Raw genomic sequence first — 26,174 nt, 5'->3', positions numbered from 1 at the left:
TATATTTTTATTTTACCATAATGAGAAAATCAAAGTGAAACAGTTAATTATAAGACCAGAAACAAGTGAAAATACAACATTCTATTGTGCTTCATTCCCTTAGTCTAAGATATTTCAAAATAAGATGTAGAGCCACAGATAATGTATTTATGATTAACAGTATCAATACATTATTCAGAAATCTAAGTGCCATGAAATTTAAGGTGAAGAAAAGACGACTCATCAGCATACTCATGCCATGTACCTAAACTCTGCAATTGAGAAGATGACACACGACAGGGAAGCACCTGTTTGCTGATCCTGCGGTACTCCGTGTAAGTTTTGTAAGTGGAAGGGGCAGACTGAGATAGAATCATCTTAATTAAATAAGTGTATATGCATTTACACAACAAAATGATTCATTTTGTTAATTATTTACGTATGGTTTTATTCATTTATTCATTCATGAAAAATAGAATTCACATAGTGAATAAAACAGACACACATGAGTTTACATCTTAGTGGGAGGAGACAGACAAATAAACAAGTATGATAAATATGTAGTAAGTAGGATGGTAATTCACCGTGGAGAAACTTAAGGGAGGAAAGTAGGTTAGGGAATGCTCTAGAAGGGCAATGCATTTATAAACGGGAATATCAGGGAAAGCCTCGTTAGGAAGGTGACACAGTGTAAATACTTGAGGGAGGTGGAGAGCAGTCCTTATGGGGAAGCAAGAGAATTCCAGCTGAGGGGCATGTTCAAGGAAGAACAGGAAGCCAGCACACCTGCCTGCCTGGCGGAGAGTGAGTAGGGGAAAAGTAAGAGAAATGTGGTTTGGGTGATCAGAGGAGCTTGTATAGCACATTGTAGACCGTTGCGAGGTGCACTGTTGGTCCCTTTTGTTTGGTTGGATTGTTTTGGGTTTTCGAGTTTACAGGGAGATGAATTAGAGGCTGTGAGCAGAGAAGTGACAAAGAGACAAGGGCAGAAGCAGGGTCATCTTTCAGGACACTATTTACAATCCTAACCAGAAGGCTGTGGTGGTTTGATGGTAGTAGTAAAAGGAGAAAGAAGTGGTTGGATAATGATCTACTTCAAAAATAGAGCTTTTTCCGTGCCAATAGTACTCTCGCAAACATGGTGAACATTCCTCAAAACTGATGGAGTTTTTGCAAGAAGTGTGGCAAGCACCAACCCCACAAAGTGACACAGTACAAGAAAGGCAGGGACTCTAGTCTCTGTAGGCCCAGGGGAAGCGGCGCTCTGACAGGAAGCAGAGTGGCTACGGTGGGCAGACTAAACCGATTTCCCGGAAAAACCCTAAAACTACAAAGAAGATTGTACTGAAGCTTCAATGTGTTGAGCCCAACTGCAGCTCTAAGAGAATGCTGGCCATTAGGAGATGCAAGCATTTGAACTAGGAGGGAATAAGAAGAGAAAGGGCCAAGTGATCCAGCTCTAAGTTGAGCAAGTTTGGAATTGCCTTTGTTCTCTCTTTCTTTTCTTTTAAAAAGATTTTATTTATTTATTCATGAGAGACCCAGAGAGAGAGGCAGAGACACAGGCAGAGAGAGAAGCAGGCTCCTTGCTGGGAGCCCGATGTGGGACTCGATCCCAGGACCCTGGGATCATGTCCTGAGTCAAAGGCAGATGCTCAGCCACTGAGCCGCCCAGGGCACCACCCCCTCTTTATAAAAAAATATTTTATTTATTTATTTGGGGTTGTTTTGTTTTTTTATTTTAATTTTTTTTTATTTGAGAGAGAGGGAGAGAGAGATGACAAAAAAAGATGAAAAAAAAAGAAAGAGAAAAGAAAGAAGAAAGAAAAAGAAAGAAAGAGAAGAAAGAAGAAAGAAAGAAAGAAAGAAAGAAAGAAAGAAAGAAAGAAAGAAAGAGAGAAAGAAAGAAAGAAAGAAAGAAAGAAAGAAAGAAAGAAAGAAAGAAAGAAAAAGGAAGGAAGGAAGGAAGGAAGGAAGGAAGGGAGGGAGGGAGGGAGGGAGAGCCGGAAGCATGTCCTGACCAGTTGTATGTGGGGTACAAGAGAAAGAAAAGAGCCAAAGTTGACTTTAATGTTGGGATTCTGAGCAACTGTCAGGGTCACTGTTTTCTTACGGGGCGCGGGGAGGGGGGCGGAGATGGGGAGATGGTAAGAGAAGCATAATTGGAGAGAAAAGTAAATCGGATTTGACTATATTTCAGTTTCAGGTGTCTTGAGATGTTAAGTAGCTGGGTAGCTCTATGAATCTGGGAGTCAGGAGGGAGCACTGTGGACTAGATGGTACACTGGGAAGCAGTGAGCCCGCAACCACAATTAAAACCAAGAGATGGGCAGCCTGGGTGGCTCGGCGGTTTAGCGCGCCCTTCAGCCCAGGGCCTGATCCTGGAGTCCCGGGATCGAGTCCCACATCGGGCTCCCAGCGAGGAGCCTGCTTCTCCCTCTGCCTGTGTCTCTGCCTCTCTCTCTCTCTCTCTCTCTCATGACTAAATAAATAAAATATATAAAAAAAAAAAAGATAAAACCAAGAGATGGAGTGAGTTTCTCCCTTGGAGTGAGTATAAATCAAAAGGCGATAGGTCTAAGGGCTGACCTGTGGGGCTTCCAACACATAAGGACTGGGTGGAAAATGAGGAAAAACCAGTCAAAGAAATTGAAAAGTAATGACTAGTGAAATGTGAGTACAATCAAGGGAACGAGGTGTCGTGAAATTAAGCAAAGCAACTGTTTTCAGGATGAAGGTGTAAACATTCTTGTCAAATACTGTGGATCTATGTCAAGTGCAGACTGAAGATCAACCTTGGGACTTAGCGCTTCCGCAAGCCCTTGCAGTCCTGCCCTAGAGGAGCATTTCACCTGATGTCGTATCAGAACAAAGGCAACTCCGGGCGCCTGGCTGGCTCAGTCCGTTAAGCATCTGCTTTGGCTCAGGTCATGACTGCAGGGTCCTGGGATGGAGCCCCACATGGGACTCTGGCTCAGTGGGGAGCCTGCGCCTCCCTCTCCCACCACTCCCACCCCTGTTCTCCCTCGCTATCACCCCTGTTCTCCCTCGCTATCTCTCTCTCTCTCTCTCTTTCTCTCAGATAAGTTAATAAAATCTTTTTTAAAAAAATTAAAAAAAAAAAAAAAAGGACAAAGGCAATTCCAAACTTACTCAGCAAACTTTCCTTTCTATCCAGGACATAAGGATCAGAATGATTGGCTGCTAAGAACCTGGGGAATGTTTTCACCTTCAGAATAAAGACAAAAAGAGGGTCCCCCACATAAGACCACTGTATAAAGACAAGCTGAAGGTTTACAGTTTTCTATAAGCAATTTGAAATGAAATATCACGTTTTCAGTGGTTGGTGTTCTGCATAATTTGATTTTCTGCATTGCTGCTGCTTTTACCTATGTCACCATGTAAGGAAATGAGAAAACCCAAAGAGGAACTGCCATAATTGAAAGGTACCCCAGATGCACGCTGGGTTTTGGAGTTCCTCAATGAAAAGGCAGCCTGACATGTACCATTGGATCTACCTCTTGAGCCATGTTGTAAGGAAGGTGTGTGATGGAAACACATCCCCAGGGTCTCTGGGGACAGAGGCCACTTGGCTGGGTTGCAAAGTACCCTCACAGGAAAACAGATTCCAGGCTGATGCTGTTTGTGAGGCTTTATACCGTCTTTTCATACTGCTTTCTTTACTTAAGCACAAGATAGTTTTCAGGATGAATATAAGTAACGTTTAGTGACTGAAAGGAAACAATAATTATTTGGTAAGCATTTTAGGTTCTTCTGAGAGAAAGCAATATCATTTTGCAGTAATTTTAAAACTTGGGCAAAATTAGTGTTTTTATGTATCAAATGCGCTGCATATAACACTACTCAACTTGCATACAAGTGGAGCAACCATTTACTTGATTAACACTTTTATTGGGGGATCTACTATGTTCCAGGCTCTTCGCTAGGACAAAGAATACAAACTGTCAGAGCGTTAGTAACCAGAGTTCCTATTAAATTTAGTCTCATTTCACGTGTCAAGGAATATTAGCTGTCTAAACCACACTGCAGCACCACACAATGCTGTCTGGTCCCTGGGACAGACTGGAATAGAGGGCTGCTTCCTGGAGCCTGGAGCTGGCTATTGGCCTCCTCTCTTGTGTGAGGTGTGAAGCCAAGCCTAGCACTGCCCCGCTAGCAGAGGGAGAGTGCTGGGCTGCAGGCCAGAGCTCCCCGCTACCTGGCCCACTTGGCGGCACAAATGGAGGAAGTGGGAATGTGAGCAGGCCTGACAGGAAGAAGAGAGGTCATGGCAAGGGTGCTGGCCTTTCGCTGACATTGGTGTCCAAGTTATGAGTCTCCTGGTTAATGTCCTGTGCTCTGAACAACCAGATTAACAATTCTTCTTCCCTGAAAAGCTGGCTAGTAAGGAGATGAAGAAACCGGTCAGAGGTTCCTCCTCAAAGACCTTGGCTTTCTCACATAGAAGAAAGGAGTTATTGTGAAATTTTCAGATTCGTCCCAGCCTAAAATCCCATGTTAGTAAAAACAGGATTTTAAAAATAACATAACAATTAAAGAGGTTTTCCTGAATTTGTGAGGATTGGTGTATATTTGCTTCTCAAGATGGGTTGAGCAGGATCCATAGACTCCCCATCATATGGAAACTTGTTAGAAATGCAGACTTTGTCAGGCCTCAGCCCCAGGTGAATCAGTTTGCATTTTAATAAGAGCCACATATCATATGCATATCAAAGGCCATGCAGAGACCGGTCTTTGAGTAGCAAGCTTCTGGAGATGAAAACCCCAAGATGCTTTGAATTTCACCAATAATGGGTTAAACCTAGGGTAACATAAGTGGGTAGCAGCTCTCCTGAAAAACTTTTGAAGATTCTGTTTACGACACATAATTATGATGTAGTATCTGGTTAATGTAGGAACTAGTTAATGTAGGAACTAGTCAATGAAAAATCTGTTCAATGAAACTGAGGATTGCTATTTTCCATGTGGTTAATAAAGGGGGGGCAGGAGGATGCTTTTGGAAGCACCAAAAGATTGTCTGTTTCCTTCAGGTTTCCTTAAGCATCATTTTGAAAAAGATTTTCTAAATTACCAGAAACAGACATGGTTGTCTACATATCATTAAAAACCAATTGCTTGGAAATCAAGTAACTATGCATCTGGACTTAGACTAAACCCTGTAAAAAAAATTAAAAAGGGGCACCTGGGTAGTTCAGTGGTTGAGCCTCTGTGTTCAGCTCAGGGCTTGATCCCGGGGTCCTGGGATCGAGTCCGGAATTGAGCTCCCCGCAGGGCATCTGATTCTCCCTCTGCCTACGTCTCTGCCTCTCTGTGTGTGTCTCTTATCAATAAATAACATCTTTACAAAAATTTGAAGAAACATAGTTGTACGTGCCTCTCAATGTATTTATAGTCAAATTGTCTTTTTCTTCATTCAAAAATACAATTTCATCTTATTTGAGTGGAATTAAATAAGGTTGATACTAAATTTAAATTATGTATTTGTTTTTGTTTATCCACTATTAATCATAAGGGGATATGAAAATGGTTAAAATACCCTGATATGTGCGTTATTAAGTACATAAAATATTTTCTTCTGGTGATACACAGAATCTGAAGTTCAAGAATACACCTAGAAAGAAATGGAACATGTAAATGCAATCCAAGGAGCACGGACATTTAATACTATGATGTTTTTAGCAATAGAAGATTTAATTTAACAATATACAGAAAGAAATTTAACAGTAAAGAAAATTTTATTGTCTTAAGTGACTTGAAAATCTAGAGATAGTCTGGCTTTAGGTAAGTCTCTGTACAATGGCTCAAGCCATTTACTCAGGACTTGGTTGCTTTCTTTCCATTCTTTTCCACCGTAGGCTGCGTCCTCAGCAAGCCCCCTCCTGGTCATTGAAGTTGGTGGCCACCAGCTTTAAGATCTAGGTGCTTTCTTGATTTACTTTAGCAAAGAAAAATAAAATGCTTTTGCCCCAGTATTTCCAGCACATTCTGAAATTCAGTCTCATTCAACCAACCTAGAAGCCACGCTCACCGCTAAACCAGGGCCTTGGCAGAGGAAGAGAACAGCCTGACTTGCTGTGTCCTGGCCAGGTCTCCATATTAGATCTGGAGACGGAGTGAAGCACAGGATACCTTGGTGGAAGTCAAGTTTCTTGGCCATGGGAAAAGGAGAAATGCACCCTGCGAAAGCAACACTGTACTTCCGTCACAGGGACCTGAAGGGAGAGGTGGGAGGATAAGCAGGTGAAGTTCTGTCCCCCGGTGGGTGCCTTCCCATGTTTGCATAAAAATCTCCTAAGGGAAAGGAGGGAGACCACTCTGGAGGTGGAATTTATTTATTTTTTATTATATATATATATTTTAAAGATTTTATTTTTTATTTATTCATAAGAGACACAGAGAGGGAGAGAGAGAGAGGCAGAGACACAGGCAGAGGGAGAAGCAGGCTCCATGCAGGGAGCCTGTGTCTCTGCCTCTGTGTGTGTGTGTGTGTGTCTCTAATGAATAAATAAATAAATAAAATTTTTTTAAAAAAATAAATAAACTGCTGAGCCACCTGGGCTGCCCTGGAGGTGGAATTTAAACTGGGAGAACAGGCTGAAGAGACAAAGCTAAAACCAGGTTCGGTGGTTGGCACAGTACCCTGACCTATGGGAAAGGTTTTGGGAGCTGAAGATTAAATTTAATTCTCTAATAACTCTGTGTGTATTTTTCAACCCATTGTTTTATGTCCATTCTCTATATTGCAGGGACCAGGATTCTTCTGAAACAAAAATACGATCAGAGTTTTCCTTGATTAGAACCTTTTCGTGACGGCTCACTGCTTATAGCATAAAGTCTAAACTTTTTAGTGAAGGGGTTCTGCAAACTCCACCACTGGTATTCAAATCGCCCTCCCTTCACCGCCCCCCCTGCACCCCAGACTCTGGCCTCCGCCAGTTCTGCACTTGCCTTCTTCCCAGACTCACCAAGCACTTTCCCTCCCTTAGCTCCCTGTGGCATGGGACTGGAATACCTCGCCTCTGTGCCCCTTCCCCTTCCCTACGCACGGTATTAGTACTGGCTGCATCTTATTGTAGTGTGAGCTCACTAAGGATGATGAAAAAGCTTCGTTTAGCTTTGCGTAATAAGGACTTAAGACATAAATATGTACAATAAATGGAATCTCAAGGTTCTCAAATATAACTGGAAACACTACATTGAAGAAAAGATGTTTTTAAACATCAAGGGTTGTAATTTCAAATTACTTGTTTGGCATAAATCAATGTAGACACACATTCATTTGATTCGTTTTTTTTTAGAAGGAAACACATCGTTTTCGAATTTTGCTGTTACATTAAATGTTTATTACAGAAATCTCATATATCAGGAAGCTCTTTTGTTGAGGGAAATGCTACAGGGGGAATTATTTCTACGATTACCACATTTTTTGAAGTTGTTGAACATCTAGCTGCTTATAGGTCAAGCAAAAAGGGTTATACTCCAAAACAAATAATTGAGTAGTATATGCACCGTTTCAGTAAGGAATATCTAGATAGTCTGGGAAATACCATGTGTTTCGATTGAGTATAATATATAATCTCCATTCTGAATTGTCAGTTATCTGTCGTTTTGGTGGGTAATACAAGACACAAGTAGCAAAAAGCATAATGAGGTCAAACACCAGGGAAATAGAATTTGAGTAATAAGGGGGATAGTCAATCTATCCTCTGGGCCTCCATGTCCCCATTTATGAAACAAAAGCATTGAAATAAAAGCCAATACATTTTGTTTGTTGACATTTTGAACCAACTTCCTGAAACTTAAAAGTTAGGGTAATTTTTTCCCCCTCCAAGATTGTCGTCTTGCATCATAAAAGGTATATTATAATGATACTCAGAGCTCTCAGAGTATATCAAGACATTTTCGTAATTTTCTTTAGAGAATAGGATATGAAATTTGAATATGCTTTAGAATAAACAATCTTTAATTTTTCATGTATTTTTGGTTTTTGGAACCGTGAAAAATTACTCTTATTCAAATTTAATGCATAAAATGCATACTATGGTTTGCAGATAGAGTTAAACTGAGAATGCAATTAGACTTTCTAGCAATGACATATTTTAGAAAATGTCTCAGCAGGCTTAACTTTCCAGCATAACGTGGAATTTCAAGGATTTGAATATAATTTAGATAAGCATATATCCTGCAAAAATTTTTGCAACTGAGGGCAAGTAATACATGTATTATTCTTATGTTGTTGTTGTTTTGTTGTTGTTGTTGTTGTTGTTGTTTTAAAGGCCTCATTCCCTGAAACTGAGGTAATATGAATTACCATTAAGAACAAAGACTTTGGGGTCCCCTGGGCGGCGCTCAGCTCAGTCTGCTAAGCAGTTAAGCATCTGTCTTTGGCTCAGGTCACGGTCCCAGGGTCCTGGGATTGAGTCCCACACAGAGGTCCCTGCTCAGCAGGGAGTCTGCTTTTCCTTCTCCCTCCTTCAGCTCATGCTTTTGCTGTCTTTCTCTAATAAATAAATAAAATCTTAAAAAAGAAAAAAAGAACATAGCCTTTGAAGTCAGATGTGAGTTCAAATCTGAGAACTGTAGGAAATGATAATAGTCATAAGGTTGTTGTGAGGATTAAACAATATATATTCATCACATAACACAATGCGTAATACACAGTGAGCCTTCAACAAATGCTTTCTACTAATTATTATTACTTTATAATTACCACAGACACAGTTTATATAATGCTAAGTTGTTACCGCTTGTTATGGGCAGTAATTTATTAGCTTGTCCTTGAATATTTGTTAGGGGTTTATCAAACACATATAGACTAAGAGGTGAAAAATTGAAGCTGTGTAAAATGCAACGGCATGGTCATGCTTCCACACAATAATATTATGCTCTGGTAAAACTTATCCTTCAACAACAGGGACTCGCTCTGAGAATTGGAAAAGGGCTAGCAGACTCTGGCTTGTGTGGGGAAGATACAAAAACCAGCCAATAAATTGGATCTCATATTTACTAACATTGCTCCAACAAGTCTCCGAAAACTTTCACAAGTTATAACACGTGATCCTCATAAAGACATTGCATAGTCATCAGAATAGGATTAAAATTTATCTCTAAATGTGGAGGAAACTGGCACTTGGAGAGGATGTGACTGAATCTAATGTCACATGGTTGGAGTGAGAGGGAGCTGGGGTGATGACCTAGTCTTTGTCCCTTCGGTGGGTCCTCTACCCACCAGCATCTCCTTTCCTTAAAGAGGAATCCAATAAATGCAGTTGGCTTCCTGACTTAAATATTTTATTTATTTTTTATGTTTTTTTACATGAGAAGTTTAAAAATCACAGGTTATCATATTCAGTACACAAAATATCTGAACTATTTTGGAACATAAATGTTCTCTCAAATTAATTCTCCAGTTCAGTGTCTTGAGTTGGCTACAGTTGAGTTGGCTACAATCCAATCTTGAAATGTTATTCTTCTGAAGAGAGGCCGGGATAATCAGGCAATGAAGGTGAGCAACAGCACAATCTACTTATGGCACTTTGTGGTGCTTAGAGATAAGAGTCACTACAACTCCCAAAGTATCATAAGCTTTGACTTCTGTAAATGCGAAGGGACCCTGCATAAGGCATTTCTAAGAGATTAACTTGATTTTCTAAGTGAGAAATGGAACCTCGGATGCAATAAAATTATGGAAGTGTTGATGTTTGTTCTTAATCCAAATCAATAATTTAATCCCCATATAGGTTTAAGAATCAATGTTTTATTTTATTTTTAATATAAAAATCAATCTTTGGGACGACCACAACCTTTACATGAATATTTTTATCTCCTGAAATGCTGTCAAGAAGATATCTTTATAATCTTTAAAAGACGATGTGAATTCTAGGCGGATGGCAAAGTGACTAAAAACACAAGGCGGAAGTTCGCCTCAGACATGCAAATGGAAAACTGGTTAAAAGGTAGAAGCAGGCTAGATAATTATGTGATACTTGGCAAGCGTTTGCAAAGGGGCTACCATTTTCTACCGTCTATATTCATAGCAGAGAACAGAAAAAGAATTAGGCACATTGTTTATAGAAAATAGCTAAATACAGAAGTATAAAATAGACAAAAAGAACATATGATATTGCAAAGAATGGGTTACTGCAGGAAAAACCTCAGGGAAGAAAGAGAAGATGAAGTAGTAAGTCTGGTAAAAGGGTTAATCATCGAGTCTCTGTCATTTGGCTGTCTAGGGTTGGAATTCTGACTCTACCACTTACAGCTTGAGGAAATTACTTAATCTTTCTGGACTTCATCTTCTTCATCTAAAAATGAGGCAGTAATTGGGCTCTCTCATGGGATTTTATGAGGATTAGAAAAAGATAATACATCTGAAGTGTTTTGCATAGTTCCTGGTACATAACAAATGCTCAACGAAAATTATCTATTATTATTGAAACACGGTCACACATAGAATTGCAAAGATTTTCAACATCAGAACCAGAACAATTATTCCCCAAATAGGTGGGTTGCAACTAAAATTAAGAACCTGCCGGGTTCACTTACGCGATGGCCTTCCTTTTGAGTTAAAAACACACCAAACAACACAAGACCAACAATAGCCACCAAATAAATCTATGGTTCACCGAGTGAGCAGAATTACCTTTCAGACAATCCTACCAATTCGTTAAAACCTAATCATGTGATTTTAAGATTAAGAAGGGTTTTTCCTATAACACTTATAAGTGAAAATTTGATCCAAAAAATGGAGATTCAAATTTTACTCCAAGGAACCAATGGCTTTAAAAATTTACTTATTGAAGATCTACAAAAAAAAAAAAAAAAAAAAAAAAAAAAAAGATCTACAAAAATACCAATAATTTATTCATCAGACAGTATTAAATTCATGATGCTTTAAATTAAGTCCCCGTAAGGCCCACCCGCAAGCAGCATTCCTCAGGACCGGCGGAGCCAGAGTGTTAGTCACATGGCTCGGCCTCATTTTCTTTACTCTCCTCCCTGGAACGGATAAGGGGGAGCTGCTTCAGGAGGTAAGGCCAGCCTGGAAAGTCAAGGACACCTGTCGGGGGCTACCCCCAGCCTGTCACCCGGCGGGGGGGGGGGGGGGCACGCACGTTGCAAAACTGCTGAGAAGATGAAAAGGCCAAGTGGCTCCAAAGGCACCGAGCGGGCCCTCGGCCGCGTCCCCTGCTGCTGCTCGACCCGGGAGCTGCTGGACCAGGGGCCCCGTCCACGCACCGCACCTGTCGCCCTGCCCCGCACCAGTCGCTGACCGGGCCGTGAGCGCCGCGTGCTCTGCTCACACCCGTCTGTGCGGGGGGCACCAAACAGGGGGTGCGGAGTAGGTCACGGCAGACACCCGAAGACGGACCCCGAAACACATGGGTGTGTGATGCTCGGCAGCCGGTAGGCGGGGGCGACTGCTGGGGGTGGTGGGCGACTGCGTGGGCCTGGAGCTGGGGGCGCTGGGGGCAGGGCTGGCAGCGGCCACCTCGGGCGGAGTCCTGCCCTCCGGCCACTTGTGGACCCCAAAGTCTCAACTCCCCAGGTGGAAAGACCAACGTTAGACGGGAAGACGGGGCCTTGGGGGGGATAACGAACCCGCGGCCTGACGCGGTGCGGGCGGCGGGGACAGGCGCCTGCGGCCGCAGACAAAGCACAGCGCCAAGCCGCGGGCTGCAGCTCGCCCTGCCCTCGTGCCCTCCCCGAGGCCTCCCCACGCCCTCCCCGCGCCCTCCCCGCGGCCTCCCCACGGCCTCCCCATGCCCTCCTCACGGCCTCCCCACAGCCTCCCCATGCCCTCCTCACGGCCTCCCCGTGCCCTCCCCACGGCCTCCCCACGGCCTCCCCGTGCCCTCCCCACGGCCTCCCCACGGCCTCCCCGTGCCCTCCCCTCGGCCTCCCCACGGCCTCCCCGCGCCCTCCCCGCGGCCCTCCCCGCGGCCCGCCCCGAGGCCTCCCCGCGCCCTCCCTGCGGCCTCCCCACGGCCTCCCCGTGCCCTCCCCACGGCCTCCCCACGGCCTCCCCGTGCCCTCCCCTCGGCCTCCCCGCGGCCTCCCCGCGCCCTCCCCGCGGCCCTCCCCGCGGCCCGCCCCGAGGCCTCCCCGCGGCCTCCCCACGGCCTCCCCACGCCCTCCCCACGGCCTACCCACGGCCTCCCCATGCCCTCCCCACGGCCTACCCACGGCCTCCCCGTGCCCTCCCCACGCCCTCCACACGGCCTCCCCATGCCCTCCCCACGGCCTTCCCCGCGGCCCTCCCCACGGCCCTCCCCGTGCCCTCCCCGCGGCCTCTCCCCATGCCTTCCCCGCGGCCCTCCCCGCGGCCCTCCCCACGGCCCTCCCCACGGCCTCCCCGTGCCCTCCCCACGGCCTCCCCGTGCCCTCCCCGTGCCCTCCCCACGGCCTCCCCGTGCCCTCCCCGCGGCCCTCCCCGCGGCCTCCCCGCGGCCTCCCCCTGCGCGGCCCGGCGCTCCCCCGGGAGCACTGCCTTCCCCGCCGCGGAGCGCGCCTCGGCGGCCAGGCTCTTTTTGCCTAGAGTGTAATAGAAAAGCAATACCTCCAACAATAAAAAAGGAATTACACTCTGGTGAGGGACTAGTAAAGGTTTCCAGCACTTTCACAGGCCAACCAAATGTCTTCCTCGGCCATGTAAATGCAGTAAAAGGATATCCGCATTAAATTACAGGATTTATAGTCGGCAGAAAGACGAAACCGCGGAAAGATCATTTTTGCATTAAAATTTGGTTTTCTCAACTAGTATATATTCAAAAAATATAGGTGCCTCTTGCTAATGAAGTACATCAAAGCACATTATGTTCTGCATTTTGTGAGAACTCGGCAATTTATAAACGCTATTCACATTTAATTAGTAGTCATTTCTTCTCCATAAGCATGTTTACTCGGATCTCTTGTTCCTACGGCAACCCCGCGAGTAGTGCGGCTCCGAGAACAGCCTAGACTAACCTAAAAAAAGATGGAGATTAATGAGCAAGCTCAATATTAAGACTATAATGCAAAAGACCAAGCGGTAAGATTGGTGAGAGGAGCATTACAAAGAAGCCTCAAATAAGAATCTCTTACTTCAAGGAGCCTATTTATAGCAGCAGCGCAGATTTTATTTATTCAAGAGTGCCTACGGTATACAGGGAGTAGAGATGACTCATTTAGTGCTAAGTTCTGCTTAATTGGCTAACCGCTCAGGTAGATGTAACACATGTACAGACACATACACATGCATGTATATAATTATAATCTGCTTAGCACACTTATCAGCGGACTCGATAAACAATATTATAAGCAATTGTGCTTCTGGTTATTTCCCTTTAATGCGGCACTTGTTTAAAATTAGGGAGTCTTGAAAATTAGCCTTGATAGAAGATGAGGTCACGAAATGTTTAGTGAAAAACGATTCTGAAATCTAGACATTTCTGTTGTTTTGAGGCTAATTCTCTGATCAGCTTCTTATTCCAGTTCCGTTACACAACTCGTACTAAACAGGTGACTTGGAAATAAATAACAAGAGCACTGTTAATGGTACCAGGAACAGTCAATCAAAATTCTGCGTATTCTCCTGAATTCTGCTTACAGGGTAGACAGTCCTTAAAGATTTAGGTGGAGGAGGCAGTTGTAAGGAACTACAGCCTAAATCTGCTTCTTTGAAAAAAAAAAAAAATCATACAATTGTAGTATAATACCCACAAGAGATAAATTTAAAATAATCAAAAATAATTTAAACTTCAGGGAAAAAAATCAGATTAACTGAAAACAAAACACAACCAACCAGAGACCCCAAACTCTTAGAGTCAAACTAACTTTATTTTGCACATTGTGGATGGGTGGCTGATAATTAGTGCACATTATGTGTCCTAAAAGATTCATTACATCTCAAAACAGTACGTGGGGGAAACACAGAATATAAAGAGGGGCAAAAACCAGAAATTGTATAATCCTTATTATCAAATCTCGCATAGTACAAGTGACAGGTTCTTCTCAGAGCCGAGCCGTTCATTCTGGCTCTAACAACATAGAGGCAATAGCATCGTTATCATGCCTCTAAATTATCCTGCTTAGTGGCAAAAAGTAGAAATGATTCCTTCTGACCTTTCTACATTGCTTCATTAAGTCTAACTTGCAAGCAACAAGTAAAAACGAGAAGCTTTCTGCAGCCGCCTCTGATATAACTGATTAAAAGTAGCTGCTCAGCATCTGCTCAGGAGACTCTGGCTACGGCTCACGTGCTAAATGAGGGTAAATTCAGTGTGTGGCGAGAAACGCTTGCTATGCATTCACTAATATTCATCTCCGTTCAACCAGGGCATTTGCATCGTGTCCCTTTTTTTGATCTAGAGGGATAGCAGTGGCTGTAAAACAGTTTGTATGCCTTGTCCCGAATTATCAGTCAATAATAAAATTGTATTGTGTGGCTGTAGAAATAAGAAAGGGAAGCAATATTTTACAACCATTAATCTGTGCAAATATTAATGGTCAACCGAGTCCACGGTCTCAAATTCAGTCCCATGACACATCAGTCCTCTTTAAAGAACACCTAATAGCTTCTACCTGTGATTTTCCTTTGTGGAAATGTGCCGTTACCAGCAACTATTGTCTATGCAGGGAATTAATTATACTCAACAATTAAATCACAAGGCATTTGTCTCCCAGATAATCTATGAATTTGAGTTCAGCATTTCTATGGGTACTTTTGTGCCTCTCTGGCGAGTATTTCAATACCAAAGAACACCGGCAACTTAAATGCCATTCCCTGGGTTTTATGAAAAAGCAATATAGGAAAGGAAATAGGGCAAATATCAACAACAAAGAACCCCTACTTTGAGTCAAACAATAAATGCAAATAGAAGAACCGCAGCAGAGGGGAGACTTAGGGGGTGAACCCCGGGGCTCTCAGTATTCCTTCCTGAAAATGCTCACCGGCTAGTTTGAGGCAAGAATATTCTGCTCTCTTAAAAAAAAAAAAATCCTAATCGTCGTCAGTGAATCCTTCTCGCTCAGCTTCCCAGGCAGAATTACAACGCAGTCCCAGAGGCACCGGGACATGAACACTGAACCCTGTCGCCGAACATAATCAGCCCAGAAGAGCAGCTAACTTCTTAAATAACCACAATTAAATTTCACACACTCTCTTCTCCCTTCCTGGTTTTCAGACGTGGGGTTATTTATCAGAGAAGAAAAATTGGAGGCTGCGGCTTCCGGAGGCAGCCGGGCTCTCCTAACCTAATCAGCGGCCGCCGCCCCGCAAGCCAAGGCCCTGAACCCCGCCCCCGCCCCGCCCCGCCCCCGCGCCCGGGGCCCGACCTCCACCGCCTGCAGAAGGCGCCCGGGCCACCCGCCGCCGCCTTCCGGGAAATCGGGTAACCGCCCCCCCCAGGAGGGCGCCGGGAGCGCGTGTGCGTGTGTGCATGGGTGTGCGTGGGGGTGTGCATGGGGCGGGGGGATGCCAGCGATTTGCTTTGTCTGTATTTCCAGCTCTCGGCCACCCGCCGCCACCACGAAGGCCGAGGGGAAGCGGCCGAGCCCTGGGGCCTCCGGGCTCCAGCAGCAGGCTCCGAGAAGAATGGAGATTTGCAGATCTGATAATGAGCCAGTTAATGACATAAATGATACCTCAAGAACCTCACTAAACCATCCAGGTCCTACAATTTAATCTGTAATAAATACTCCTGCATCATTGCGAGATGGCTGCTCATAATGGCAAATGAAATATGCTGGTATGATAGGTACAATAAATCTGGATTTTCCTATGGTTCCCTCAGGCTAGAACAATATGTAACCACAGTGCGCACTGTCAGGATGAGCAGATCTCAAAGCCATCATAAAATCTAAATGGGGACTAATTAGGAGGCCCTTCCCTTCCAGAGTTACTATTTCTATTGACATTTTCCATGCATGAGCCTCTCCATAACATCATAAGTCACCAAGATAAGAACTCCCTAGATTATAGGGAAAAAGCTTTAATGGAGAAGTTGAACTCAAAGGCGATGCATAAATTTTCCTTTTGATACTATGGGAAGTCTGTGTTCAGTACTTTCTTTACAAACTTTCCAGCCAGGAGCAGGGCACTTCGCAGCCCCTCTGCGCGCTTGCCTTTGGCCTGGCCCGTCGGTGTCCGCGCCGAGCGCCGGGTCGGCAGGTGCCCAGGGAGGGCATCAAGGCCAAGGGGCCGCTTGTAAAACTTCAGGTCAGGACAGCCGGGAGGCGCGCTTAGCAGGTTGGCGGCTGCTTCAGGGCCTTTTGGCTCGAAGGTTGGGATTTTCCTAAAGGTCACCTAAGATTCGGCTTTCCCAAGGCCCTTCCAATCAGCAACGACGAGCAGAGTTCTTCAAACAGGCCCTTCCAAGGCAGGGAAGTGACAGCTCTTTCGACTAGCCAGGGTGCCACAGGGTGCCACAGGGTGCCACAGGTCCTGGGGAAGGGTGAGCAGTGCGGCTTTGTGCTGCAGGGGGTTGGGAAGGAGATCCCCAGGCACCCTGAAGGGGCACGATGGTGGCTAGAAACCAGGGCCTTCCTGTCAGATGAACCTTCTCTTTAGTTGCCTACCAAGGATATGACAAGTTTGGGAAGTTTCACGAGAAGCAAAATCCTCAGTGAAAGTGGCGATGAAAATAACTAATCCTGTAGGGTTGTTGGAAGGGTTGAAATGTGCATGTGGATAATTTAAAAAATAGCTATGAATATTATCCTGAGGTTTATTATTTCATTTCAAAGGAATAAGATTAGGAAAATACCACGGAGAGGGGATGTGCACCCCAGTATCCTCTTTTCTTAATCTTTGTTTTATGCAAGAGGAAAAGCCAAACATGGAGGTGGTGAGTTGTTGTATGATCTTATAAAACGTTAAGTCCTGGATTAAAGTCCTGGTCCAATTCTTAGCTTAATTATTTGCAAGTATTATCTGTCTTTGGTATTTGTTCAAGTGTTTTTGGTTACTGAATAATGAGTGCAGGACCAAGCCCAGCACTGAGCTCTCTGTGGGCAAGTTAGTCCTGCAATTCCGTTAAGAGCTGAGGTTTGGAGCTCTATGGGGCCCTCAAGCATTTTCTCTCTAGAGTGTGGGTCTGCAACCAAGACCACTTAACATCTGTGCATAAAAAGTGAGTAACGTACAAATAACTATCATGGAACAGAAAACTGAATTGCCTCTCCTACCTATTGATTTAGCTACTAGTAGAGTAAATACGGTTCTGTTCTTGACTATCTTCTACTCAATGCAATAGATCACACTCTCTGATAGACATCCGATGAATGGCTTTAACCGCAAATACTTTCAGTTTGAGTTTGAGATTGAACTGATGGTATCTTAGAAGAGAAATAACACAGTTCTGTGTGTACATCTATTCATTTTAAATTTCTGTATAAACTTCGTCGCATTCTTGCCTTCCAGGGGGGCTGAGTTTGTATTTTATTATTTTAATGGTCTTGTTTTTTGGGCATTGGGCTTGTATAAACTTTGGTAAAATCATTTCTTTTTCTTTTTCTTTTTTTAAAAAAGATTTTATTTATTTATTTAAGATAAAGAGAACACCAGCAGAGGGAGAAGGGGAAGCAGACTCCCTCTGAGCGACGAGGCCTATGTGGGGCTCCATCCCAGAGTCCTGAGCCCAAGCAGACATTCAACTGACTGAGCCACCCAGGCGCCCCTGGTGAACTCATTTCCTTTGCTTGTCTTAGCCACCGAAATGCAGCTTGTATCAGCTAATACTGAAAATTGTGAAAATGTCCTCTTCATGTTTTATATTTTTATAGAAAATGCCATGGTTAGCTGTAAATATAAGAACATCAATGTAATGAAGATAAAATATATTTCAAAGCCTATATAGCGTTCAAACTTTGCAGTTTTTTGTGAAGTTAATATGTATAAATTACATTTAAAATATTTAAGAAATACAAGTTAGATTGTTAGAACCTAACACAATTTTCCTTGTAAGACTATTTATCATTATTTAACTGAAGCACTCATCTTCTTGATTTTTCTCACATCAACAATACTAAAATAATTTTGTTAAAAGCAATGTATACACTGAATTCTACACTGAAGCCACCACTAAAAAAAAAAAAAAAAAAAAAAGGTAATAACAAAAGCAGCAAAAAAGTCATCATGTCGAGACCCGGGATCCAGTCCTGCATTGGGCTCCCTGCATGGAGCCTGCTTCTCCCTCTGCCTGTGTCTCTGCCTCTCTCTCTCTGTATGTCTATGAATAAATAAATAAAATCTTAAAAGAAAAAAAGTCATGTCATTGGACTTCTTTATTCCACTACACTCTTATTTGAGGTGGTGAGAGAAAACACTGTTTAACACTAATAATTTTCAAACTTCAGGTGTTTCCTGGGCCCCAGTCAGGCTTTTAGGATTTAGGGCCAGCTGTAGGGTCAAAAATGTTCTCTTACAAGACTTAACACAGGTAAAAGTAGACTGAAGATCTTGTGAACTGAGATGTCCTGTCGTAGCCCTGAATTCTGAACTGAAAATTATCTTAGAATTGAAAATTACCTCCCAGCTTCCCACAGCCCTGTCTCCATGGGGCTTCTGAGATACTGATTAGCTTTCTAAAGCTTAGGTGTTTAGAGTTACAGTTTATTCACTCAAAAAACCATATATTTTATGTCTCTTCTGTGTCACACACTATTTTGGGTGATACATCATGTACAAAACAGGCAAAAACTCTGTCTTGGTGGAGCTTATGTTCTATCACAGGGAGAAAGATAATAAATACGACACAGGTAAATTTATAATATGTTGGATGGTGATAATGCTATGAGGACAAAGAAGCAGTGTTAGAGGGAGAGGAAGTGGCAGGGGTGCTGCAGAGGAGGGTACTGAGATTTTATATGGGGCAGTTAGGCAATGCCTCACAGAGAAAAGGAACTGGAGCAAAGACCTGAAAAATATGAGGAAGCCAGTCCTATGGATATTTGGAAACAAAGCACTCGAAATAGAGAAACAGCAAGTGCAAATGTCCTGAGGTGGAGCCATGCATGTCACCTTTAAAGAAAAGCCAGTAGCTTGGTTTCACTGGAGAGGAGGGGGCAAGGATGACAGCAATGGGAGAGAAGGTCAAAAAGGTGGCAACTGGCCAGTGGCCTACATTCTTTGTAAAAATGTTGACCTTTATTTTGAGTGAGATGAGAAACCTCTGAGCAGAGGAATGACAGGATCTGATTTACATTTTTGGACTATCACTCTGAGCTCTGCATTGAAATTGGCCTGGGGTGGATGAGAAGGGAGGTGGGCAGGCAGGGTGGGCAGGAAGGGTAGCCTGGGGTGTATGGAAAGGGGAGGATAGGTAGGCAGGGTGGGCAGGCAGGGTAGTCTGGCATGGATGGAAAGGGGAGGGTGGGCAGGAAGGGTAGCCTGGGGTGGACGGGAAGGGGAGGGTAGGCAGGATGGGTAGCCTGGCATGGATGGGAAGGGGAGGGTGGGCAGGAAGGTTAGCCTGGCATGGGTGGGAAGAGGAGGGTGGGTAGGAAGGGTAGCCTGGGGTGGGTGGGAAGGGGAAGGTGGGCAGGAAGGGTAGCCTGGTGTGGGTGGGAGGGGGAGGGTGGGCAGGCAGGGTAGAAGCAGTGAGACCAGTAAGGAAGCTACTGTAGTAATCCAGGGGAGAAAGGAGCAGGGTAGGGGCTAGGACAAGGGGGGTACAGCTTGGGGAAGTCGTCAAATTTGGGATGTGTTTTGAGAGCACAAAAAATAGAATTTGCCAAAGAATTGGATCTTCATATGAATGAAAGATGGGAATGAGAAAAGGAAGGATTAAATACTCCTAAACATTTCTTTTTTATAACAAAGACTGATCAGATTCTCATACTAATATAGGAGAGAAAATGATTATTTTGTTATGATATGTTATCCTTTTATTCAATAGACTCAAAAGATGCTGATCGAAAACCTATGCTGTGCCAGGTTCAGTGCTGGGGACACAATGGTGAAAAAGACAGGCAAGCTCCCTTCTTCTCTGAGCTCACATTTTAGTGGGAGTGGAGGAGGAGAAAGAAAAGAAGATGAAAAAGTAACTAAAAAACAAAGAAGATAGTCATATTTTCTGTGGTTTACTAGCAAGGTTGGCATGCTTGAGAGAAACATTCTTAGTCATCAATAATCTTTATGTTCATCTTTTTTTGGTGATAACCTGTAAAAAGAAGACTGCTTCCAATATTTTGGCTCACACCTAAGCTAACATTTTTTATTTTTATTTTTTTTTACTGAATGTATGGCATTGAATTTTGATAAAATCAGGATTCTAGACCCACAGAAAGATGGAAAAATATCAGAGTCAGAAACAAATATGAGGTATCTGGATATGCAAAGAAAGTACCCCAAATCTAAGAAGAGGCAGAAAAAAAAACCCATGCTAGCACTACAGTAATACAAAAATTCCGTTAAGTTTTTGTTTTAGTTTTCATTTGAAGCTAAGGAAAATAATTTACTGCTAGTTATAAGATGGCACCCCTCAATGAAAGTTTTTTGTTGTTTAAATTAAAAATGTGTTTTGCCAAATTGGGCAATTCAGACAATGAAATTAATTTTGGAGGTTTGGATTATTTGCTTAGCCTAAATTCATGAGATAATTGCTTCACAACTTCTTTAGATGATCTTATTTATTCTCATAAGTGTAGCTACCGTACAGACAACACTGAAATCTCTATATTTTTAGCCCTGACAACCCATTGAGGTTTCTGGTTCACGCACCTCTGTGTTGGCTGAACACATCCACCAGGATGACACAGAGCTACTTCAGAGTCTACACATCACTGTATTGTCACTTCTGTTTCTTTCCAAACTCATTAGCTAGTTTTTACATTTGAGGTTTTCTCTCATTCAATCGTCATTAAATCATCCAACCAATTTTCAAACCAGAAACACGGGAGCCGAACTCATCTCTCCCCTCTTTACGGTTTATACACAAACATGACTAAACCCTGACTGATACATTTTAGTCATTTTTCTCCTTGCTTACAATACCTCGGTGTCTCCCATTATCTACAGGATGCCGCCTGTTACCCACAGTTCTCTCCCTAATGCTCTTCTGCACCCCTCTCTCCACCCAGTGACGGGGCTTATGCAAATATGAATTTGCCTGACATGCTCTTCCCTCTTCTGAACCTACCTAACGTGTAGTGATCCTCAGGATGGAGTGTGGGCTGCGTTTTCTCCAGAAGGCATCTCTGATCCTCAGGGTGAGTCATCCACCATCCTCTGTGCCCTCAAAGTTCTTGACACTTAACACATTACTGCATCAGATTATTTTTTAGGGAACTGTCAAACCTCAAACTCAAGATGAAAAGTTCCTCAAAGGCAGATACATGTGTTCTCACCTTTCTATCCTTAGCACTCAGTGCAGTGCCTGACATGCAGTAGACTTTTATCAATGCTTATTGAATTAAACTACTACTTAGATCTTACTCCCTCATCTGGAATCTGAATATCATACATAATATTTGGAAGTGCTAAAAACAATAACGGGGATGATAGAAGTTGTGTGGCTTAGGCAAGACCTTGGCTTTCCTACTAATTGAAATACAGCAGGTGAATATTACTTAATTTTGTTTTTTTTCTGCAGTAGTGTCTGCACTGGATTCTAGTGTCAGAATCCCAGTTCACTCTGTGTCACTAACCTTCTCTCTGAAAATGTGTGGGTGGTGTTTTTTCATATTTTTCATAGTAATGCATTTTAGAAAAGGATTTCTGAGCTTCAACTGCTGCCTCAAAAAGTACTGTCTCATATTTTAGTCTAGATATGGAAATCTACAAACAATATGTGAAAAAACAAGTGAACTCACAGTAAAATCCACCCAAGGATATGCCAGATGGCCATACTCATGCAAGAGGTTGTCAAAATTAAAAATCAGCCAAATAAAGACTGCTGGGCTTCTTTGGTTAAAGTCATCTTCTTTGTGTCCATAAAATATTGGTATATTTGATTGAGCCAAGTATTTGTGTGGATTTTTTTTTTTTTGATCCATGTATTTGTAAAACAAATATTTATTAACTGGGCAATTGTGTATATATGATAGAGGTATGCAAATATGCTAATACTTTGTAAAACAAATGTAGATGGATAAATTTATTTTGAGAGTGCCTCACTTCCCTATTTGACATAAGGAGATGATTGAAATAGATGATATATATGACTTGATAATATCTTAGGAATCTATGAATACGGTTACATCAGCATGAGGATACAATATAATGGATTGGACAAGTTGCAGATTTGGGAAAATCAGTAAAGAATTTCATAAAATTTAAGAAATATATTCAGAAAAGATTAGAAGGCTTAGATTCAAAAGAATAATAATGATAACTAGGTTTTATTGAAATGCAATAGTATGACTGCGTCCCAGTCATCAGTCCAAGCACTTCAGATGCATTATTTTGTTGAACTTATACAACAACACTATCAAGTGGATACTGATCTTATTGTCCCTGTTTTAGAGATGAAGACACTGAGGCTCAGAGAAGTTAAGTAATTTTTCCAGGGTCACAAAGCTAACAAGTGGAAGTACCTAATTTAAAAGTAGGCAGTCTGCCACCAGCGCCTATGCTATTGACAAACATAATATTCTGACTTATTCTGTTGGGCTTCTTTTCCTTCTGATTGCCAAACAATGCTTATTGATTTTTTCTCTCAAGTCATCTCATGCTATTGAATTATAAATATTTAAGAACTACTTTCATTTTGTGATAACATGTCTATTTGATATACTATTCTTAAAAAAAAGGCACTGGTCACATCAAAAGTGTGTAGGAATTAGCACTCAACTCTAAATTACTTTTGCTCAAGGGTCTTTTTTCTGGGGATGAAGTTTTTGTTCTCCATTTTGGTCAAATTTATATTATTTCAGTTTGTAAGTTAATTTTTTTTTCTTTAGATGGCCTTCAGTATCTTATCCTAATGACAGCCATCAGGCCCTCTGAATATGGCCTTCTGATGATTAACCTTTGGGATGCCTAAGGTCATCCTGATAGAAGGTTTAATACTTTAAAATGCAAATCTGGTCATCTGGGATGTCCAAGTAGATAATCATCACTTCTCAAAATTAATGACTCACATGGATTTTTTTTTATAAAGTACTACATTTAAAGTACTACACACCCCTCTCTCCAGGTTTATTATTGGGATTGCTTAAATGTTAATTTGAATATATATATATTATACATACATATACACATATTGACTTTCAGCAAAGACACTATAAATAGAAGCTTCCAAAATCTGCTTACTTAGGAGAATCAGCCAAGGTAATTTTTCTGAGAAGAAAGATAAGAGTTGGTGTACTAGCAAAAAAGGTTAGGTAATGCTTCTTTACCAGTAGCACCAAAAAAAATTTTTTTTAAGATTTTATTTCTTTATTCACAAGAGATACACAGATAAAGCCAGAGACACAGGCAGAGGGAGAAGCAGACTCCCTGCAGGGATCCCAATGCAGGACTCGATCCCAGGACCATGGGATCACATCCTGAGCCAAAGGCAGATGCTCAACTACTGAGTCACCCAGGTGTCCCAGCCTCAAATTTTTTTTTTTTTCAGCCTCAAATTTTTAATGGCTTAACACAATAATGATTTACTTTTCAATCACACTATATACCTTAGTTTTTTGTCTATAACTGGTAGTAGACAGGGAGACTCAGCTCAATGACTGACAGACAGTTTCATCCTTAAGATATCCTTCAGCAAATACCATGCGAAGGAAAAGAACATGTGAATAGTGCATTGGCTCTTTAAAAAAAAAAAAAATTATTTATGGGAGACAGAGAGAGAGAGAGGCAGAGACACGGCAGAGGGAGAAGCAGGCTCCATGCAGGGAGCCCGATGTGGGACAAGTTCCCAGGCCCCAGGATCACACCCTCGGCTGAAGGCAGAAGCTCAACCGCTGAGACACTCAGGATCCCTGGTGCATTGGCTCTTAAAAGTTCTGCTTGAGAATAATACCCATCACACCCTTGTTCAATTCATTTGTCAAAAGAAGTCACTTGGAGAAGCCTAAAGTTCAAAGAAACAGTTTTTAAAATGTACAGTTTTACCCCACTACTGAAAGAAAGGGAGCTGGAAATATTTGGTGAACAGCAGTCATGAATACCACATACTTGGTGGAGTTTTATCCACTGTTTCTGGTCCAATTAAAAAAGTCTTAATACATGAATGCCCAAAGAAATGCACAGATCCAGACCCACCCTGAAATAAAATGGAATCAAGCAAAAATTCAATGAAAGAAACAAAGGAGGGAAAAAATGGCAAGGAAAGAAACAGAAAAAAGTAGAAAGCAGAAAAAGATATCAGAAATAAAGCTAAACACATTCGCTTGCAAAATAATTTTTTAATTATTTTTTTAAGCTAAGAGAAAAGATTATCATCAGGATGGATTTAATCATATATATATAATTAAATTAATATTAAAGTATTATACATATCAAAATAAGCATATATGTGCTATTATAAGTTACAAACTGAAAATAAGAATATAGTTCTCGGGCAGCCGGGGTGGCTCAGCGGTTTGGCATCGCCTTCAGCCCAGGGCGTGATCCTGGAGACCCAGGATCGAGTCCCGCGTTGGGCTCCCTGCATGGGGCTTGCTTCTCCCTCTGCCTCTGTTTCTCTGTCTTTCTCTCTCTGTATGTGTCTCTCATGAATAAATAAATAAAATCTTAAAAAAATAAAGAATATAGTTTTCATAGAAATACCTAGAAAAAGATACACCACAAAAATATTAACAAATGATGTAACATAGTAATGGTGTATTCTTATTAGGCAAATTCAAATTTAAGGCAGAAAACATTACTAGAGGCAAATAGCATTGCTTTATAATGATAAACACCTTAACTCAGTAGAAGGAGATAACATATGAATTTAGTAACGGTCTCAAACTATATCCAGGAAATAAATGGTAAACTACAAGAAAGAAGTGACATAATGCAAATGTTTAAATCTCCTTTCTCCATCATTGATATATTCAGTAGTCAAAAATTAGTAAGGATAATGAGAATTCAAATAGCATAGCAAATAAGCTCAATCTATGTAGAACACTAAATTTCAACAGTTGGAAGATGCACATACTTTTCAAGCCATACTGAATATTAATAGTAACTGACTATCTTTGTCATAAAACAAATCTTAATATATTTTAAAACACTATTATCACTCAAACTTCATGACCACAGGGCAAATAAGTTGTAGATAATAGTGAAAAATCAACATATAAGAACTAAATGAAGATTTTACATTTTTTATTTCCAAATAATTGTGGATCAAAAAGAAACTGTAATGGAAATTAGAAAATAATTAGAATTGAATAAGATAACCCTGATATCACTTATTTTGTACCATTAAGGAAGATTAATGGGCCATGTATTGATTTAAGTTCTTATTTAAGGACAAAAGAAAGATGAAAATCAAACAGTTAAGTAACTAACTTTAAAATTAGTAAAAGAAAACCTTAAAAAAGAACAAGTGAAATAAAAGAAGAAAATCATACTAATAATAGGCTATAGTAGAACAGCAAAATAGAGAAGTTCAATATAGTCCAAAGTAAGTTCTTTGGGAAAAATATAAAATTATTAAATACTGATCAAGGTTGATTTTAAAAATGCATTAAAATATAACAAGAGAATGTTTTGATCAGCTTTGTGCAAATAAATTTTAAGGTTTAGATAAAATGGGCAAAGTCTCCAAAAAACGAATTAAACAAACTTATACAATAAATTCTACAACTTTCAGTGATCAACAGTCAATTTTTTCCCAAAAGAATACAAAAAATCCCAGACAATTTATCACTGAGTTGTTATACATACTCAAGAAACAGATATAAAAATCTAACAAAACATCCTCCAGAGAATAGAAAAAGTAAAACCACTCCAAAATTCACATTACACGTCTAATATAATTTTGACACAGAAACCAGACAAGAAAAATAAAAGAAAAATTAGCCAATATAATTTATGAACATAGATTATATTATGTTAAAAAATATTAGCAAAACAAATTCAGCAATCCATGAAAAATGTAATACATCATGGCCAAATAGGTCTCCTCAGGAATACTTGATTTATTGAATGTTAGCAAAACTATAGATGTAATTAACCAAATTATATAAATAAATCAAGCAACATTATTATCTTAGATGCAAAAATAGTATTTAATACAATTTGTTTATTTATTTATTGATTT

At 41.5% G+C, this 26,174-nt stretch overlaps 1 pseudogene; it reads left to right on the top strand.

The window, feature by feature from the left end:
- Positions 1 to 1,117: 1,117 nt before the first annotated feature.
- On the top strand, positions 1,118 to 1,442 carry LOC144304753 (large ribosomal subunit protein eL42-like; annotated as a pseudogene).
- Positions 1,443 to 26,174: the final 24,732 nt, after the last annotated feature.

This window comes from Canis aureus, chromosome 34 (assembly GCF_053574225.1).
Source record: "Canis aureus isolate CA01 chromosome 34, VMU_Caureus_v.1.0, whole genome shotgun sequence".
In the NCBI taxonomy this organism is placed as follows: domain Eukaryota; kingdom Metazoa; phylum Chordata; class Mammalia; order Carnivora; family Canidae; genus Canis; species Canis aureus.
This window is presented reverse-complemented; position numbering and strand designations above follow the sequence as displayed.